The 18,881-nt window shown below is 48.4% G+C and overlaps 1 long non-coding RNA gene across 1 annotated transcript; it reads right to left on the reverse strand.

Annotated features, from left to right (window-relative positions):
* Nucleotides 1–239: 239 nt before the first annotated feature.
* On the reverse strand, nucleotides 240–18,553 carry LOC131417603 (uncharacterized). Its single transcript, XR_009222724.1, has 3 exons — nucleotides 17,750–18,553; nucleotides 12,079–12,274; nucleotides 240–828 (listed from the first exon to the last, which is right to left on the reverse strand). It is a non-coding gene; the product is annotated as an uncharacterized LOC131417603 (long non-coding RNA).
* Nucleotides 18,554–18,881: the final 328 nt, after the last annotated feature.

The raw sequence follows: 18,881 nt of genomic DNA on the forward strand, positions 1-18,881 counted from the left end.
CTGGGCGGGGCTCCTCAGCTGCCTCTCCTCCCCCTCCCCCTGGCTCCAGATGCTAGAACATTTTTTTTTCCCCCAAATGGCTACTCAAGTGTGGTCCTAACACTATTGAAAAATTCTTTTCACCATGATTTGAAATTCCATGTTTATCATAAACACGTTTGAGTTTTCTATTCCATTTATTGATAAACCAATCACATTTTAAAAGTTATTATAGCTTTACATGCATTAATATCTGATAGCTCTATTCTCTTATTACCCTTCTGCTAAAGATTCCTGGATATTCTTAGATTTTTAATTTTTCTAGAGTACGTTTAAAAGCAGCTTATCCAGATCCCCTCCCCAAAGCGTATCTTTATACATTGATATATAAAGGTATAGATAGCTATGCGGATACAGACATCGACATAGGTATCTTGGAAGGAAGCATGAGAGAGATGTCTAGACGTTACCTAATTCAATATCCTATCTTTAGGCTGGATTAAATATCTTTTTAAATCTGTGACTCTCGTATTCTTTAACCATTTTTAAATGTACAGTTCAGTGGCATTAAGTACATTCCCATTGTTATGCAAACATCATCACCATCCATCTCCAGAACTTTTTTCTTTTCATCTTCCCAAACTGAGACTCTGTACCCATTAAACAATAACTCCCCATTCCCCCCTCCCCCCAGCCCCTGGCAACCACCATTCTTCTTTTCTAGAAGCCTTTTGATATGATTGCTTTCCTGCTGCTTTCTATCCAGCTGGAGTCCAGGTTCACTCTCCTTGCAGAACTCCTTTGTCCAATAAATTCTTGCTTCTCAACTTGACTGCCCATCAGAATCATCTGGGAAAAAATTTTAAAGTTCCGATGTCTCGGTGTCACCCACAGAAGTTCTGATTTAATTCTTCCGGGATGCAGCCCCAGCACTGGAGTTTTTAAGGCTCTCCGGGGTGGGGGTGGGGGGGGCTCATGTGCAGCCAGGGCTGAGACCACAATTCTGAGAGTGCTGAATGTTCTCTCTGCCCAAGTTGCTGTGGCCAGGAATCCCACGTGTGGGGTGCCTCTCACCTGCCCACATCCCCAGGAGGACCCTAAGATGGCATGACCTCCACTGTGCAGACGCCAGACAGGGAATCAGGGTGTTCGGGGAGCCTTGGAGGGCAGACGAAGGAATGGGCAGAGCTCAGGTTAAAGAGGAAGGAGGAATTTCCACCAACCAGCTGGGGCGCAAACGATCTCCGGAGACTCCCGGCCTCCATTGCTGGATGTGCCAAGGCTCAGGAGGAAGGGCAGGAGGTGAACCCAGATAACATGCTGGGGGCCCCTCCAGCAATCAGATTCTGAAATTCTGCCCAGCAAAGGGCTGTTACTTCATTGCCTCAGCAGCACAACCACCCACTGCCTGTGTGTGATGATAACTTCTGCCCCATCTGGGCAGGAGGGCCTCCAGACTGAGGGCTTACAGCCTCCTGCTACAGGCCTCCATCTGTGACCTAGCGCTGTGTGTGAGTGGCTGGCAGTTTCAGAATCAAATGCTATCCTTGCTTCCCTTTTTAGTGCCTTCTGGATTACCCCTCCAACCCCCGACTGCCCCATCTCTCCTCACTCACCCGGAGCGGAGGGAAGGAGGGAGGAGGCCGCTTGGAGGCTGGGCAGGGGGGGTTCTCCGGAGCCTGCTGGGCTTCTCCAGTGTAGAGGTTAAGAGCACAGACTAGCATTGGACTACCTGGGTTCAAATCCTGTCTTTTTCTGCCCACTGCTGCTCCCCACCCATCGCAGAACAGGGCAGGCACCTTCCCCAATGCCTGCCCGGACACACACACCCTCCTCTGCTGGCGAAGAGATGCCCTGTCTCATTGGGAGCACCAACAGCACCGTTTGTTCACTGAACAGATATTCACTGGGTCTGTTAGTCTTCCAGGGCTGCCATAACCAAGTGCCACGAACAGGCGACTTGGAACAACAGAAATGTACTGTCTCACAGTTCTAAAGACCAGGAGTCTGAAATCAAGGTGTCAGCAGGGCCATGCTCCCTCTGAAACCTATAGGGGAAGGAGCTTCCTTGCCTCTTAGTTTCTGGTGGTTTGCTGGCAATCTTTGGCATTCCTTGGTTTATAGAAGCATCACTTCAAGTCTCCATCTTCCCGTTTTGTGTGTCTGTCTCTGTGTCTACACTTCCCCTTTTTATAAGGACACTAGTCCTATTGGATTAGAGCCCACCCTAACAACCTCATTTTAACTTGACTACCTGTGTAAAGACCCTATTTCCAATTAAGGTTACATTCTGAGGTATTGGGGGTTAGGATCTCAACGTATCTTTTTTTTTTTTTTTTTAAAGATTTTATTTATTCATTTTTTTCCCCCAAAGCCCCAGTAGATAGTTGTATGTCATAGGTTCACATCCTTCTAGTTGCTGTACGTGGGACTCGGCCTCACGTTGGACGGAGAAGTGGTGCCTTGGGGTGTGCCCGGGATCCGAACCCGGGCCGCCAGCATCAGAGCGCGCGCACTTAACCGCTAAGCCATGGAGCCGGCCCCTCAACGTATCTTTTTGTGGGGGAAGGCCCAATTCAATCCATGACACAGGGTGTCCATGCTGCACTAGGCACAGTGCCAGGCACTGGGGATATCAGTGGGCTCGATGGACACAGTCACTGCCCTCATGGAGTTTACCCTCTCTTGCAGTCTTTTTACATACAGCTTCTTACTTAATCCTAACTCTTGTTTATGAATCACTCTGGAGTGTTCAAAGCGCTTGTATTCACATGAGTTTATTTGGGCAACATGATGAGATCCCCATTTCATGGATGGGGGACTGAGTTTTGGAGAACTAAAGTGACTTGTTCAGGGTCACATGACTAGTAAGTAATAACAATAACACAAGTAATAACAATATTCAGCACTTGCTAGATACCAACTAGTGCAAGCTTCAAATACTTCATCTCATTTGATCCCCACAAGCATTTTTCAGGATGAGGAAATTGAAGTAAGTTGCCCAATGTCATGGGCTAATAAGAGATTGCATTGGGACTTGAACCCAGATGGTCCAGTTCCAGCATCCATGCTCTTAGCCACCACCATACGGCTCATTGCAGCGAGACACAGCCTTGTGCCTTGTTTGCTGCTCTCTGCTCTACGCCAGCAAGTCAAACCTGATTACTCAATGTACCCTCTGTGCCTAGCTGAGAGCCACTGCTGTGCTCTTCCTTATCCAACTTCTCTACAGCTCCTTCTCCTTTCCTTCTTCCTTCCTGCCCCTCTCACTCTGGACAGAGTTGCTTTTCAAATATTTAGGTTATTATATAATATTTTAAACATAAAACAAACACCCATGTACCAACCACCCAGCTTAAGAAATAGCAACACTGGTGGTGAGCACGATGCAGTCCATACAGAAGCCAAAATATGATGGTGTACACCTGAAATTTACACAATGTTATAAACCAATGTGACCTCACTAAAATAATTTTTTTAAAAAAGAAATAACAACATTGCCATTATTGTTAAAGTCCCAGCATCACATTGCATTCCGAACCCTAGAGGGATCCAGGATCCTAGATTGGTGACAATCATTTCCATGCATCTTTAGAAACACAAAGTTGCTTTTGACTAGCAGTAAGGGATTTCTGAGCTTGATTCTTTTCTTTTTAATTTTTTTTTGGGGGGAAGATTGGCCTTGAGCTAACATCAGTTGCCAGTCTTCCTCCTTTTTTCCTTTTTTCTCCCCAAAGCCCCAGTAGATAGTTGTATGTCATAGTTGTACATCCATCTAGTTGCTCTATGTGGGACGCTGCCTCAGCATGGCTTGATAAGTGGTGCGTAGGTCCGTGCCCAGGATCTGAACCGGTGAACCCTGGGCCACTGAAGTGGAGTGCACAGACTTAACTGCTACGCCACCAGGCCGGCCCTGAGCTTGATTCCTGACAAGGAAACGTAGCAGGAGGTGGGGATCAAGGTGGAGGTGTAGCTTGGACTGAATCTCTCTTTCTCTCTCTCTCTCTTTTTTTTTTTTTTTGTGAGGAAGAGTGGCCCTGAGCTAACATCTGTTGCCAATCTTCCTCTTTTTGCTTGAGGAAGATTGGCCCTGAGCTAACATCTGTGCCAATATTCCTCTATTTTGTATGTGGAATGCCACCACAGCATGGCTTGATGAGCAGTGTGTAGGTCCATGCCCGGGATCCAAACCCATGAACCCCGGGCCGCCAAAGCAGAGTGCGAGAACCTAACCACTACACCACTGGGCCAGCCCCTGGACTGAATCTCTTTTGAAAATATATTATGATGAAATATTTCAGAGACAGAAAGGCACATAGAATAATAGATGAACTTCTTGCTTAGGAAATAAAACATTAGATAATCTCCAGGGTCTCCCTCCCTGGTCGCATTCTGCCAGATGAACCACTCACTTGAATTTGGGGCTTATCATTTGGAGCTGAATTTGGGGGGAGAAGAGGGGTTTGCAGCTAGGTAGGGGTGAGAAAGGGCATCACTAACCGAGAGAACAGCAGAGCAAAGACTCAAAGGAATGAGTTTGGGAAGCTGGTGTTGGGCATGGCTGGCAAGCTGGGTACCTGTGTGTGGGAGGCAGTTTGGGGAGGTAGATAAGTAGCAGCCCCACCCTCCTTGGGGCCTCGATTCTGTATTTTCCACTGTCATTGCCCTAATCATGTGGAATCATAATTATCTGTTAGCTTGACTCTGAGATCCAAAGGATGCAAAGGGTCATCCAAAGAGATGACCCTCTTAGTCATCTTTGTTACCCCAGCATCTAACACAGTGGCTGGCACACATGGATTTTTATCAAACATTAAATTGGTAAATGAGTGAATGTATAACTGTTTAATTGATTTCAGCATGCCTTGCGGGGGGCGCTGGTGTCAAGAGGACAGTCTGAATGGAAAGTCTGAATGAGAGTGTTTTCGAAGAGAATCATCATTTCATTACCATAAAGTACAGCACACCACTGCCGTCATCAGCGTTGCCAAGCAGAGACCTTGCTTTAATGCACATCAGTAAGGGTGAGAGATCTGCTGTGCAGACAGGTGTGAGATGACGCGATGGATGACCAGATGGGCTTCTCGAAGCTTCAGCCACCACCAGCGTCATTCACAACCCTTCAAACTATTAGCTCTGATTGGAGGTAAGCGAATAATCAGCCTCCTGCAGAAGAAGGACCTATTTCTCCTCCTTAAAAACAATCCTCAAAGCCTATGAATCCCCTTCCCTGTGTTCATTATGCGGTTAACTCTGCTCACTGCTGCAGAGACAGTCTGTCGTTTGCATTCCTAGAAGCCCCTCTCAGGGCTGGGCATGCTTCAGTGGGTTTTGAGTGGTGAGAAGTGTTTTTCTCAGAAGCTGCATTCCACACGGGGCCTAACAAGCAGATAAAACGAGTCTGCAATTAGTGGTGTCTCTTTCCACGCAAAGAATTAATGTGCTGAAGGCTGTTATTCTCTTGCACCAGATATGCTCCACAATCCTGTTTTGACCAAACCTTGGCTTAAAAATCCCCCTTTTCTGTCCCATGGAGAGGACAAATGCACCAATATAAAAAAGACAAATGAATCGAGCTATCATATAGATCAATATTAAAAGGTTTTCGATAAAGAGCAAATTATTAAAAGACTTTGGCAGTATGATTCGTAGAAATTGAGGCCACCACCTTCTGAATTTGCAGAGTTCTGATTAATGAAGCCATTTTGTTCCTCCTCTGTGCCCTGTAATTCATTCTGTAATTCAGTTCAGACACAGAGAGTGCTGAATTAGGCTGGGGCTCCATTATTGCTGCCCCCCCCCAGCTATACCCCGACTTGTGGCAGGGTGGGGAACAGTGTGGCCAGGCGTGCCCTGGACTTGGGATTCCGTCTGGGAAGACTTGACATTAAACCCTGGCTGCCATGCTTTTACTGGCCAAGTGAGTTTTCATTCTCCAAACATTTGCTGAGTACTAGGCACTAGGTTGACGTTGGAAAAGCAGAGATAAACAAGACACAATTTCCCCCCCTCCTGTTTGTGGTTTTTTTTTTTTTCGCTGAGAAAGATTATCCCTGAGCTAACATCTGTACCAACCCTCCTCCACTTTGTATGTGGGTCGCCGCCTCAGCATTGCTGACGAGTGGTGTTGGTCCACGCCCGAGATCTGAACCCATGAGCCCGGGCCGCAGAAGCAGAAGGCATAGAAGTCAACCACTATGCCGTGTGGAGGGCCCCTCCTGTTTTTGTTTTTTAACACCGAGGAGTACTTTTAACTATGAAATATGTAGGCAATCAGAAAAGTGTAAAGTATACAGAATAATAAAATGAACACCCATGAAAAGAACCACCTAGCTTAAGAAATAAAGCTAGGAAAACATTTGAAGTCCTTTGTGCATTCCTAAGTCCCCTCTCTCCCACTAAAATGGAACCTCTGTCCTGCATTTGGTGTCTATCATCCCCTGGCATGACTCTTGTTTGTAGTCCCTAGGTATGTATGCTTAAACAATACATACTATTAGGTCCTTTTACAATTTCTATGAATCATACGACCTAAATCTTTTAATAACCTGTTCTGTACTCAAAAAGATTTTAAGATTTATGTATGTGATACAAGTAGCTCTAATCATTTTCTTTCTTATATTAGTATAAACTTTTAATTGAAGTATAACATTTATACAAACAAGGGCATAAATCATAAGGGTACAGCTGAATGAATTTTCACAAAGTTAGCACACCTGTGTAACCACACCCAATAAAGAAACAGAACACTGCCAGCACCCCAGAACTCCCCAAGCCTCGCTTTTAACCACCAAGGGTACCCTCTATCCTGACCTCTAACATAGATTCGTTGGCTGTTTTGGAACTTTCTATCAAAATCAACACGCTATATGTACCTCTTTTGTGCTTGGTTTCTTTCACTCTACATTATGTTTGTGAGATTTACCTATGTTGTTATGAGTAGCAGTAGTTCATTCTTTTACATTGATGTATAGTATTCCATTGCATGAACACACTAAAATGCATGGACTCATGCTGCTGCTGCTGGACATTTGGATCGTTGTCAGCTTTTGGTTATTGTTAGTGCTGCTATGCAAGTTATTTTATGTGTCGGTGCACATGTGCACACATCCTTCTTGGGTATATATCTCAGAGTGAAATTGCTGGGTCATACCGTATGCATACATTTAGCTTTAACAGGAACTGCTAAATGCTTTTCTACCCTCTACCAACTGAGTATGAGTGTTTCTTTGCTCCACATCCTTGGCCAACCCTTGGTGTTGTCTGTTTTTTTTCATTTTAACCATCTGGTGGGGATGGGCTTCCCTTTTTTAAGTTAAATTTACTGTGCTAAGCACTTTATATGCATCTTCTTATTTTACCATCATGTCAACCCCATGAGGAGGGTATTGCCATTAGCCTTGTTTTACATATGAGAAAACTGAACTTGAAGCAGTTAAAGAACTTCCTCAAGGCCACATAGCAAGGCCTCCCTGTCCCCAGTTGCTGTGGTCTGGAGCCCAGTCTGATAGGGATGGGGGATCCATGAAGACAATCACTGAAGCCATGAGACCAATACGTTATGCAAGGTGCAGTGGTGGCCCCAAAGCTGAGTGAGATCAACCCAACTGGGTGAGTCAGGAGAAGTCACAGAGGAGCACTGGATTCAACTGGACCTTTCCTGTCTCCAGTGGTCCCAGCGAGGATGTAAGGTGCTGGCATTAGGTAGAGCTCCCGGTACCTTGTACAGAGCTGGTGCTCAGTGAAAGGTTGCTGAAGGAATTAGTGCACATATAGGACTGGGAGACCCTCACACAGTTATAGCCCTTCCTGAAGCCAGGGGGGTGGACAAAATGACCTTCTCTTGGCCCCTTTCATCCTGGGTCCGGGAGGGCCAGGAGAGAGCTGGAGTAAAGGGCTGGCTCCACCGTCGCAGGGGAAGAAGACCCCGGCCCCCATCCCCAGCCCACTCTGCTGCAGCAGGGCTATGGGGACAACTCCTTTCTATACAGGACGAAATAACATCAGACGGAGTACCCGCTCCCCCAACCCAGCGCCCTGTCACCCCCTCCCCATCTCCATCCTGATCCTTGGTCCCAGCAGAAGGAACTGGAGTCTAGGAGCAACAACTCCCGGAGAAAGGCCCAGGCAGGCTGGGGATGGGCTGAGGAGGTGTGTGTTTGTTTTGAAAGCCTGGGACTGCTCAGGAGGAGAAGGAGGAGGAGGGAGAGTAGGGGAGGGGACAGTGAACGGGAGAGGAGGGACGGGGAGAGAGGGAGATGGGGCAGAGAAAAGGGGAGGATTAATTGCCTACTCGGATCCTAGGGCCAAGGACTGAAGCCTCTTCCTGGTTTTCCCCTCCAGTCCTCCAGCCACAGTCCTCCAAAGGAGTTGCCTTGGGGCATCCAGGGTGGGGGAGGGGGTGCGGGAAAGCTGAGGGTCTGGGAGTTGGACGCTACACCCGGGCAAGGATGAGCGAGGCTGCTTACAGACCCTGCTGGGCCGGGTTCTGGAAGACATCCCATGGGGGGACCATCTCCAGGTCCCAGCTCAGCCTCTGCCAGGTTCCGCCAGAGCTGGCTCAACAGCGGCACCTGCTGGCCGGGGCCCTCCCTGCGGGGCGGAGCTCCCCCTCCGCCCAGGGAGCCCCGCGGGTGAGTCACTCCTGGCCTGGGTGGGCAGCCGCCCCAGCTGCCAGATAGAAAATTTCGGGGGCCGAGGAATGTGCGTGCCCAAGCGTCGGGCCTCGGCCCTTCCGGTCGCCACCTGTGCCCCTAATACTGCCCAGGGCTAGTGCTGAGGGAAAAGAGCAGGACAAAGGTCTCTAACTTCGGGAGGCTCCTGGTTTGGGTGGAGTTTGTTTATTTTTAAACTTTTTATTTGGAAAAATTTCAAGCTTAAGGAAGAGTTGCAAGAACGATACAAAGATCTTCCATATAGCCCTTACCCACATTCACCAGTTGTTAAAATTTTGTCCCATTTGCTTCCTCTCTCACTGTCTCTCTCTCTTTGTCTCTATCTCTATCTATCTATATAAATTCCCCCCCCCCCATCTGAGAGTCAGTGGAATCCATCATGCTCATTTACCCTTAAATGCTTCAGTGGGTATTTCCTAAGAACAAGGACACTCTCTTGCATAACCACAGGAGACTTTTCAGCTTTGGGAAATTTAGCATTGATATAATACTTGAATCTACTGTCCACATTCCAATTTCAGCCATTGATTCAGTAAGGGTCCTTTAGAGTACTTTTTCCCTCTAGTGTACGATCGAGACCAGGGTCACACATTGCATTTAATTGTTATGTTTCTTTAGCCTTCTTTAATCTGGAGCAACTCTTTATCTTCTTCCACCTTTCATGACATTTTTTTTCAGAGTAGAGCCCCCCTGTCCCCTTTTAATTGAGTGTTTCTCATTTTGGGTTTGTCTGGTGTTTCCTTATGGATTTAGGCTACACATCCCTGGTGGGAACACTGCATAAGCGATATTATGTTCTTGGGGTGAGATTCTCCACCTTAAACGGTTCATGGAACTCCTGAATCTCTGAGTCCTCTAGTCCCCCAAACTATCTGTAAAAACTTTAATCAGATTTTCAACACAGGTTAGGAACGGCACCATTAATTTTGTGTGTGTTTTCTCCCTGCGATGGCCAGCTGAGGCTCTGCCCCTCTGTTTCTCTCCTTTTCTCCCTCCTGCCAACAAACTTGCCCTTGGAATTCAGCTGGTCCTGTTGAAAGCATTATGCTTTTTGAAGGCCTGGAGGGACGCCCTGATTGCTCAACTCAGGCATCTTCATAGTCCTTACCCTGTTGACCTCCTTCCAGAGCATGGGACTCACCCTTCTTCCTGAAACCTCCCAGGGCCACGCTTCCCCAGGCTCCGCCCATCCTCCCTCATCAACAAATGACAGAATGCCGGCTGGTGCCTGCTGGCTGCTCTGAGAGTCGGCCCTGCAGGGGGTGGTTTATCCAGGGAAATCTGCAGGTCCTGGATTTCTTGTGGCCTCCCCACACCCGAGTGGAGACATCCTCTACTTCCTGTCCTCAGAGGGGTCTCTGGACTCCTCTCTGGGAGAGCTCAGCCTTCTGGTGGCTTCCACATCCCCTCCCTTCTTCACCAGCTTAGGAGGGCAGCCCTGTCCATCTCCACCCTCCTGTCTGGACTGGCCCAGTGGATGCCCCTCAGATTCTAGGAATCCCAAATGGAACTGTTTACTTCTCTCCCAACTGGTAACTCCTCCTTTGTCCTTGTCCCTGTTGTGACCCACCATGTCTTTGTCACCTGCACTCCCAACATGAGCTATTTTTCACCCTTACATCAATGTCATTTTTCCCTCTGAAAGATTTCTCCCTTCCCTCTGCTCTGCTTCTCTCTTTCCTGGTCTGTTGTTTTGTGTTGAAATCCCTAACTAGTCTTCAGTTCTTCCTTCTCTTTCTGATGTGCCCAGCTGATCACGTCCCTCCTGCCCCACCTGACCCCGTCAGTCACCAGGCTCAAGTCTCATATCCTTAGCATGTGCCCCAGGACCTTGAGGATGGGGCCTGTGGATCCTTCCAGACTCTCACCTTCACCTCTCTAGTCGCATGCTCCTCATTCCAGTCATACCTAATCTGTTGTGTGTCTTGCAACAGGTCATTGCCACTGGACCTTTGTACATGCTATTCTTTCCGAACAGCCATTCACCCTCCCCCCCAGTTTGATCAAATACTCAAATATCACCCTGTCTGTGGAGACTTCCTGACATCCTCAGGTAGTTCTGGCTTTACATCTGGGCAGGAGGGGTCCAGCTCTGGCCTCCTCTGGCTGTATCCCTCCCCACAGGGTGAGGAGCCCACTGGGAGCCCTGCCTCACCTTCTAGACCAGTGTTGTCCAATAGAACTTTCTGCCATAATGGAAATGTCCTCTATTTGTGCTGTCCAGTATGGTAGCCACTAGCCACATGTGGCTATTGTGCACTAGAATGTGGCTCAGTGCAACTGAGGAAATGAATTTTTGAATTTTATTTAATTTTAAATAGTTTAAATAAAAATTTAAATAGCCACACGTGGCTAGTGGCTAACATATTAGATAGCACAGGACTTGACCATGCCTTAGGTATCTGGGATCTCGGGGTTCCCCACCCGGAGGGTCCCAAGCCTGCTTCCAGGGCCTGTACAGTTTATGTCCCAGGTTTATTCTCCCAAGGGCAGACTGTTCAGCTGGTGTGCACAGCCCTAGGTGTACAGGTGGGTAAGGGTGCTGTTTATGTGGACGGGGCCTGCATATGCGGCCTGAGGTGTGTGTGTGTGTCTGTGTGTGTGTGTGAGATTGTGGCTCTTCTTAGTGCAGGACAGAGCTGGGGGTGGGAAGCGAAGGGGGTGCTCTCTCTGAACTGCCATGTTCCAGTGCAGAGCTGTAGTGCTAGAATTTTTTATTTGAACTTGGCTTTCTGGGTCCTCTTAAAGGTATATTTACCAGGGTGAGAGGATAGAATTTATTTGTCTGTGTTGGCTTGATTTATAACTTTTCAATATTTAAGGAATTGTAAGTGGGCTCCAGCTGACTTCCGGCCCTTGACCCACAAATGTCAGGGGTAGGGCTGGGGATAGTTTCTTCTTCCGTGGCCCCTGCGGCACATAGAACCTCCCCTCACGCCCCCCACTCTCGGCTGTGAGTTTTTCCTAGGCAGACCAGAGTCTGTTCTTCTCTCTTACCCCGTGCCTGGCATGCTGTTGGCCCACCTTAAATCATTCCTGAATAACAAGTGAAGAGGTCCAGCTGTTTGCTCTAAGCCTTGCCCTGATCTCGGCTTTCATCACAGCGGCCTCTGACCTCGCTGGCTGGCCGGGAAGGAGACCTTTGAAAACTGGCTGTCCCTGCTCCAGGGGAGATAGTAGGGAGAGCTGGGCCCCCAGACCTGGGATCTTGTCTCTGCTCTGCCATTTTCTTGACCTTGGACAAGTCATGTAACCTCTCTGAGCCCTGGTGTTCTCATCTTTAAAAAAAATGGAACTAATAACACCAACCTCAGCATGTTGCCATGAGGATCAAACTAAATGAGACCCTTTCACAGGCATAATGCCTAGTATTCAGCAGGTCTTCCATAAATGCTCCTTCAGTCAGCATTCATTAAATACTTACTGTGTGCCAGGCACAAGGCTCTTTTTCTCATTGTAGGTGCCCCCTGGCCCGGAGGATGGGCCTGGGTGCTCTTGGCGGCTCCTTCAGCCCACCCTCTCCTCTCAGCTGGCAGCTCTGGGCATCTGTGTGCCTCGTTCCAATTGGTTGCTGGCTGGATGTGGCCTCATCTGCCTTAGTTTGTGTGGGCTTCAGGGCCCTGAAAAGAAAGACCACAGTTTTCACTTCTGGCTGGCCTAGCAGAGCTAGTGAGACAGACAGACACACAGACCAATGAAGGAGACAGCTGTAGTTCATGACCTCTCAGCTCGGCCAGCCACCCCAGAGCTTGAGAGGGAACCAAAGGCTTTCTTGGCAGACTGTTTCGGAGATTAAGACAAGATGTTAACCAAAAAGCTCGTCCCCACCTCCCTCGGCTGTTCCCTTGGGGGCGGCATGAGAAGTGAGAGAGCCAACTTGGGTCTGAATGCCCACTGTGTCGTTTTCTAACCGGGTGACTTGACTTATCTCACCGTTAGCAGCTCAGGGGCCTCGTTGGGAAAACGGGACCAGAATAATCCCGACTCACAGGGCTGTGGTTTGTAACTCATGCTTTGGGTCCTCCCTTCCCAGACTCATGGTTACCCCAAACTCAATCCTTCAGTTTTTACCCCTTTGACCTCAGAACTGACTACTGCCAAGTTTGTTTTACAGACGCCCCTCCCTCCCATCCCCCAAGCAACTGCTGCATCTTCATCATCCTCCTCACTTCCATTTTTAGGGCACGATGTGCTGAGGACTTTATACCTAGTAGATTTGATATTCTATTCCAGATATTTTCTAATTTCTGTTAGGAGTTCTTCAGACCATGAATTATTTAAAAGTGCATTTCAAATGTATGGGGTTGTCTTTTCTTTATATGTCGTCTTTTTGATGATTGATTTCTAATGTAATTTTATTGCTGTCAGATAATGAGGTCTGTATGAGTTTTTTGAATTGGTTCAGACTTGCCTTATGGTCTGATATGTGGCCACTTTTGTAAATGTGTGTCTGAAAGCAAAAGTGTGTTTGCCAGATGTTGACTGGAGTATTCAAAATATTCAATTATATTAAGCTTGTCAATTGTATTGTTTAAATCTTCTACATCCTTACTGATTTTTTTTGTCTGTTTAAACTACCAATTCCAGGGGGAGGTGATTTAAATCTTCTTTTACCTTGGTGGACTTGTCTATTTGTCCCACTATTTCTGCTTTATGATTTTGAAGCTATGTTATTAGGTGCATACAACTGTAGAATGGTTATATCTTCTTGATAAATTGAGGCAGGTAGGTATCCTACCATCTCTCTGCAGGGTGGATTTTTTTTGTGTGTGAGGAAGATCAGCTCTGAGCTAACATCTGATGCCAATCCTCCTCTTTTTGCTGAGGAAGACTAGCCCTGGGCTAACATCTGTGCCCATCTTCCTCCACTTTATATGGGAAGCCGCCACAGCATGGCTTGACAAGCAGTGCGTCAGTGTGTGCCCGGGATCCGAACCCGGGCTGCCAGCAGCAGAGCATGCGCACTTAACCGCTCCGCCATGGGGCTGGCCCCTGGGTGGATTTTTTTTTCAAGTTTATCCAAGGACATCACCTTTTGGGCACCCTCAACTTTTGTGAGGGGCAGATTGTCTCTGATCCAACCTCCTACCTTATGAAGCCCCAGGTTTTGTCTTGTTCCTTTCTAGATTTGTGCCTTTGGGGCTTTTTCTTTTCTTGCCAGCTCAGCCTTGCTTTGAAAATAACACACACACACATTTTATCTTTTATCTAGCATTTCTAGCTGTTTTGTATCAGAAGGGTTTCTCTGGAAATATAGTCCACCTTATTGCTGGAAATAAGAGTCTCTGCTAAGCCCTTTACATGAAAAATTTTTAAATGTTCAAAACAATTCTATGAAATCCTATCACCATTTTTTCAGAATGAGAAAACTGAAGCTCAGGGGGTTTACGACAGGGTTTGGATCCTAGCTCTGACATTTGCCAGCTGTGTGACCCTGGGTAAATCAGCCACTCAAGAGGACACTGAACGCAGAGAGCACTGTGATGCAGTCTGCCTTGCAAGGCTGCTGTCCAGCCTGGAAGGAAACGTGCAAAGCTCTTGCCTCTGTGCCTGTCACAGTGCTGGTGCTCGGCAGATGTCAGTGACCATGCTGTCTATAGGGAAGGACACGTGCCCGGTCCTCGGAGCTTGTCCTCTCTTCACTGGGAGGTGTTGGCAAGAATAGTTCAGTGTCTGCCTGAGAGTTACCTGGGGGATCACAAAAGGCACAGATCCCTGACCCCACCCCCTCGGGATTCTGATTCTGATGCACGGCCAGGTCTGGGAACCTGTGTCACCTGGGCTGTGGCTCACGAGGCGTGGTCCATCCCACTCCCATGGGCTGTCCTCTGGTGGGTGCCATAGAAAGGAAGTGTAGTGGGGCTACTTCCCTCATCTACCACAAGTTGCCAACAAGAGGGACAGAGAAGCCCTCCTTGGTAGACAGTGAGCAACTTGCTTTTATTTTCCTTTAACTTTTTGAACAAATAATAAACGCATATGGTTCAAAAATCAAAATGGTATAGAAAAAAATGCATTGAGAATTCTTGCTCCCACCTCTGCCTTGTCCACTCTGTTTCCCCAGTACCTTATATGTGACCACTTTTATTACTTTCCTATGAGAATTCAAGCAAATACAGACATTTATTCTTGTTTCCACCTTCCTTTCTTACACACAAAAAAACATACTATATATACTGTTCTGTACCATATTTTTGCTTCAAAATATATCCTGGCGATCTTTCCATATCAGTACCTGGCATCCTCATTTTTTTTTTTTTTTTTTTTACAGCTGCATAGTTTTCCATTGTGGGGAGATACCATAGTCCATTTAACCCTTCATTGTCCAATATAGTAGCCACACGTGGCTATTTACATTGAACTTAATTACAATTAAGTAAAATTTGAAATTCATTTCTTCAGTTGCACTAGCCACATTTTGAGTGTTTAGTAGCTATAGTGTGGCTAGGGGCTACCATATTGGACAGCACAGATGGAGAACATTTCCGTCATCACAGAAAGTTCTATTGATTGGATTGCTGGTTTAACCAATCCCCTATAGCTGAACACCTGGTTTATTTCCGGTCTGTGGGCAGTTCGGTGATGATGAGGCCCATCCCTGAGATTCAGGAGAGCTGAGTGAGAGCTGCCCTGGCAGGCTCCTGAAGAGGGGAGCTTTTGGGTTTTGGGCAGAGGCTTGACTAGCACTAGGAAATGAAAGTGGCCTTTAAGGTCAGGCTTCCTACTCAAACCTAACCATCTATCCCCTCCCTCCAGGCCTGCCAAAAGGCAGTGCTGTTTTCTTTCACTCAATATTTAAGTCCTGTGTTGGAGATACAGGGATGGAAAAGACACAGTCTCTGCCTTGGTGAAAGAAAGAGACAGATCATCACCTGCCTTGTCATAAAGACTTTCAAAGAGGCCTTGCCAAAGATCAAAAGGTCTGATAATGCCCTCTGTTAGTGAGGATGTGGAGAAACAGGCAATCTCATCCATTGCTGGGGGTTGTAAATTGGTGCAAGCTTTTTGGAGAACAATTCCATGAAAACCTATCCAAAATTTAAAAGTGCATAACCTTTGACCCAGCAACGTCATATTTATAAATTTGTCTTACAGACATACACATAAGTACAAACAAATATATGTACCAAGATATTTCCTGCAGGCAGCATAGTTTGTAGTAACAAAAGGCTGACATGACCTAAATATCCACTAGGAAGGGAAATAGTGAAATAAATTGAGACACACCCGTATGATGGAAGACTATATAGACTTTGTAGTGGCAGATATATTATTAAGTGAAAATAGCAAGGTGCCAAACAGTGTGGAGCGTGTGCTATCATTTGTGTCAAACACACACTGTTTGTATATTCCCAAAATATCTCTGGAAAGATACATCAAAACTGTTTTTATTTTAATCTGTGTACATGTATTACCTTTTTTTTATATTTTAAAAGAAGCACCAACTGAGTAATGGTGAGCAGGGAGGGGGAGGGAGGAAATTTCTGGGGAAACCTTCTCAGTCCCCTGAGCTCTGAGTGTCCCCAGTGACTGCATAATCCTTCCATCGGAGATGACAAGGCGACAACAGTCCAAAAATGTCACCCACGCTGTGACTCCATTTCCATCACCACTGGAGGCCTCGCCCTATCTTGGCTGTCATACCTCCTGTGCCCAGCAGGGGGAAGCACAGACCTATCAAAGCATTGGTTCCAAACTTCACCAAGCATCCCTTCTAGGATTTTTTCCTCTGTGGACCATAATTGGAAAGATACTTCCTGGCAAGCCAGCCACATTTATTAGGTAATAATTGATTAATTTTTCTGCCTTTTTTTTGGTACCTCACAGTTCTGATCAGCACCACAGAGAGATAATGTAGATTGGCTGAGCTGATCATTTTCCACAAAAGAGGTTCTACTTAGCCCAGCCTTATTTCCACTGCGCCTTGGGTGGGTGGTGGTCAGCAATGGCCTGAGCACCCCCAGGGATGGAGGGCACAAGCTGGCAATGACTGCATTAGGGGCTCCCCACCCCACTCTGATTTTCAGGGGCACAACGCCCACCTTTCTCCTACCTGCTCAAAGAAGTAGTTCTGAGCAAGAGGAAGCATGAACACCTGGCACCACAGGCTCACTGGCAGCAGCCACTCTCCCAGACGTGTTCAGAGTCTGCCCCTTCGTAGGCTGTGAGCAACCCAAGGACAGTGAGCTTTTCATCTGCCACAGAATCTCCAGGAGTGAGCACAGTCCTGGGCACACAGCTGAGGCTAAGCAAAGGTTTGTTGTTAAATGGAAAGAGCCACTGAGGGGATCAGGGACTAAATTCTTTAAAAAAAAAAAAAAAAAAAAAAAAGAGAGAGAGATCCTAGCTAATCTCAAGGGGAAGACCTCAAGGGCAAGACTGGTCTGTTAGGCTGGAGGTGAGGGCAGCGGGCACTGAATAGACCACCTTCTTAGCACACCCAAGGAAAATCCTGCTTTGTCTCACCTTACGGGCCCCTGGCTGGGACAAGAAATAAATGACTACGTCCCTCACCCACCAGAGGTGCTGGTGACCTTGGCAGAAGAAAGATTTAAATCAGGTCAGCCTAGGGGAAGGGCTGGCTCATCCCAGGGCCTTCCTTAGAATCAGATAAACTTCCCAGCTCCTGCTTAAACTCTCCTCAGTGGTTCTGAATTTGAGGAAGGCAGAAGAAAGAGGAAGCTATGGGGGAGTGGGACACATGGTCCCTGGCCTGACCTAGGGAAAATCCAGGGCTCATTTAGGGGACCCTCCCTCCTCAATGCCTTGGTAGTGCAGGGAGGGGCAACTGGGGATCTCCCAAATTAAATAGGGAATGAGAGGAGCAACTTAAAGAGAAGGGCCTCAAATTCAGGTTGGAGACAGTGCCCAGACCTGGGGTTCTACACGCCCCAATACTCTCTTGTCCTCTTGTCCACTCTAGATGAGAGGGGCTGGGGAGGTCAGGACAGCAGCTCCCAGGCAGTGTAGATTTTGGAGGTAGACAGAAAGGAGGCCTGTTTCTGCCCTTTATTAGCCGTATGCCCCTGCACAAGTCACTTAACCACTCTGAGCCTCAGTTTCCTCATCTCTAAAATGAGGATATCAATACGTACCTTTCCTGGTCATTGTCAGGATGAATGTAGGAAGATCTCTGGAAATACTGCTGTAATTGCCAGACATCAGCGATTGTTATTCTCCAAGGCGAGAGGCCACCCTAGATCCCTGGAGGTGACAGCGTCAAGGAGATATGTTTCCCCTCTGCAGTGCCTGCTCCTTTCCCAGCCTGGATGCTGGCTTTAATCTGCCGTTCCCCAACCCCCGCGCTTCTCCTCAAGACCACCTTGGTGGTCCCCAGATTCTCACAGCCTGCTTTTTTCCGTAGGGGCCCCCAATCTAAAACCACTGGAGATGCCGGCACAGGCGTTGAGTTGGTCCAGAGTGGGACGGGTCGCGGGGGTCTCCGCTGGCCTGGGTCTGCGCCCCTCGCCCTGCTTTGGGGTTCTCATTTGCAGATGGTTCCCCCTGGTCCTCAGCTCGGCTCTGGGCTAAACAGGGAAGGAGAGAAACAAGGAGTGGGGGGCCTGGAAGGGGGTTCCCACCTCAGTCGGGAACCCTAGAGGCAGACGCAGTCTTTGCGCCCCAACGCTGCACCGTCAGGTGTCTCCAAGCCGCGCTCGCAGTTGCTGACAATCCCCGACTCCAAGGTCTTCCCCTCGGGCCCCCAGGCCGTGACCCCCTTCACCCAGACCCCGCCAGTTCCCCGAATCCGAGAGAGCGAGAGCATGCGGTTCTAGGACCCGGAGGCGCCGCCGAGCGCGCCGCCGCCTCTGCTTCTCCTAGGTCGCCTCCCGCTCCGGCAGGTGAAGCGGCGCTAGCCGCCCCCTCTGCGGCAGGTGAAGCGGCTCGGCGGCCCTCTCCCCACCTCGCCATGGCCCCGGCGGACCCCGGGCCCGCGCCTGACGCCCGCCCTCTCCCTCCAGCCCGCCCCCCTGGGGCTGGGTGCGTAGCGGCGGCGGCGGCGAAATGCGGTTTGCGCGCACGGGGAGCGACAGCAGAAGTTAGAAAATCGCCGAGGGGGGAGCCCGCGCCGCAGCTTCCTGCCCCCGGCCCAGCCCTCTGGCCTCGGCGGCCTGCAGCCTGACTTCCTCCCCCCACCCCGCAGCTCGCCGCCCGGCTCCTCGGACGGGGCCACCCGATGGGACGCCGCGCCCCGGCCCCTGGGCGCCGCTGAGCCGAGCTCCCGCG

The sequence above is a fragment of the Diceros bicornis genome, chromosome 18, assembly GCF_020826845.1.
Source record: "Diceros bicornis minor isolate mBicDic1 chromosome 18, mDicBic1.mat.cur, whole genome shotgun sequence".
In the NCBI taxonomy this organism is placed as follows: domain Eukaryota; kingdom Metazoa; phylum Chordata; class Mammalia; order Perissodactyla; family Rhinocerotidae; genus Diceros; species Diceros bicornis.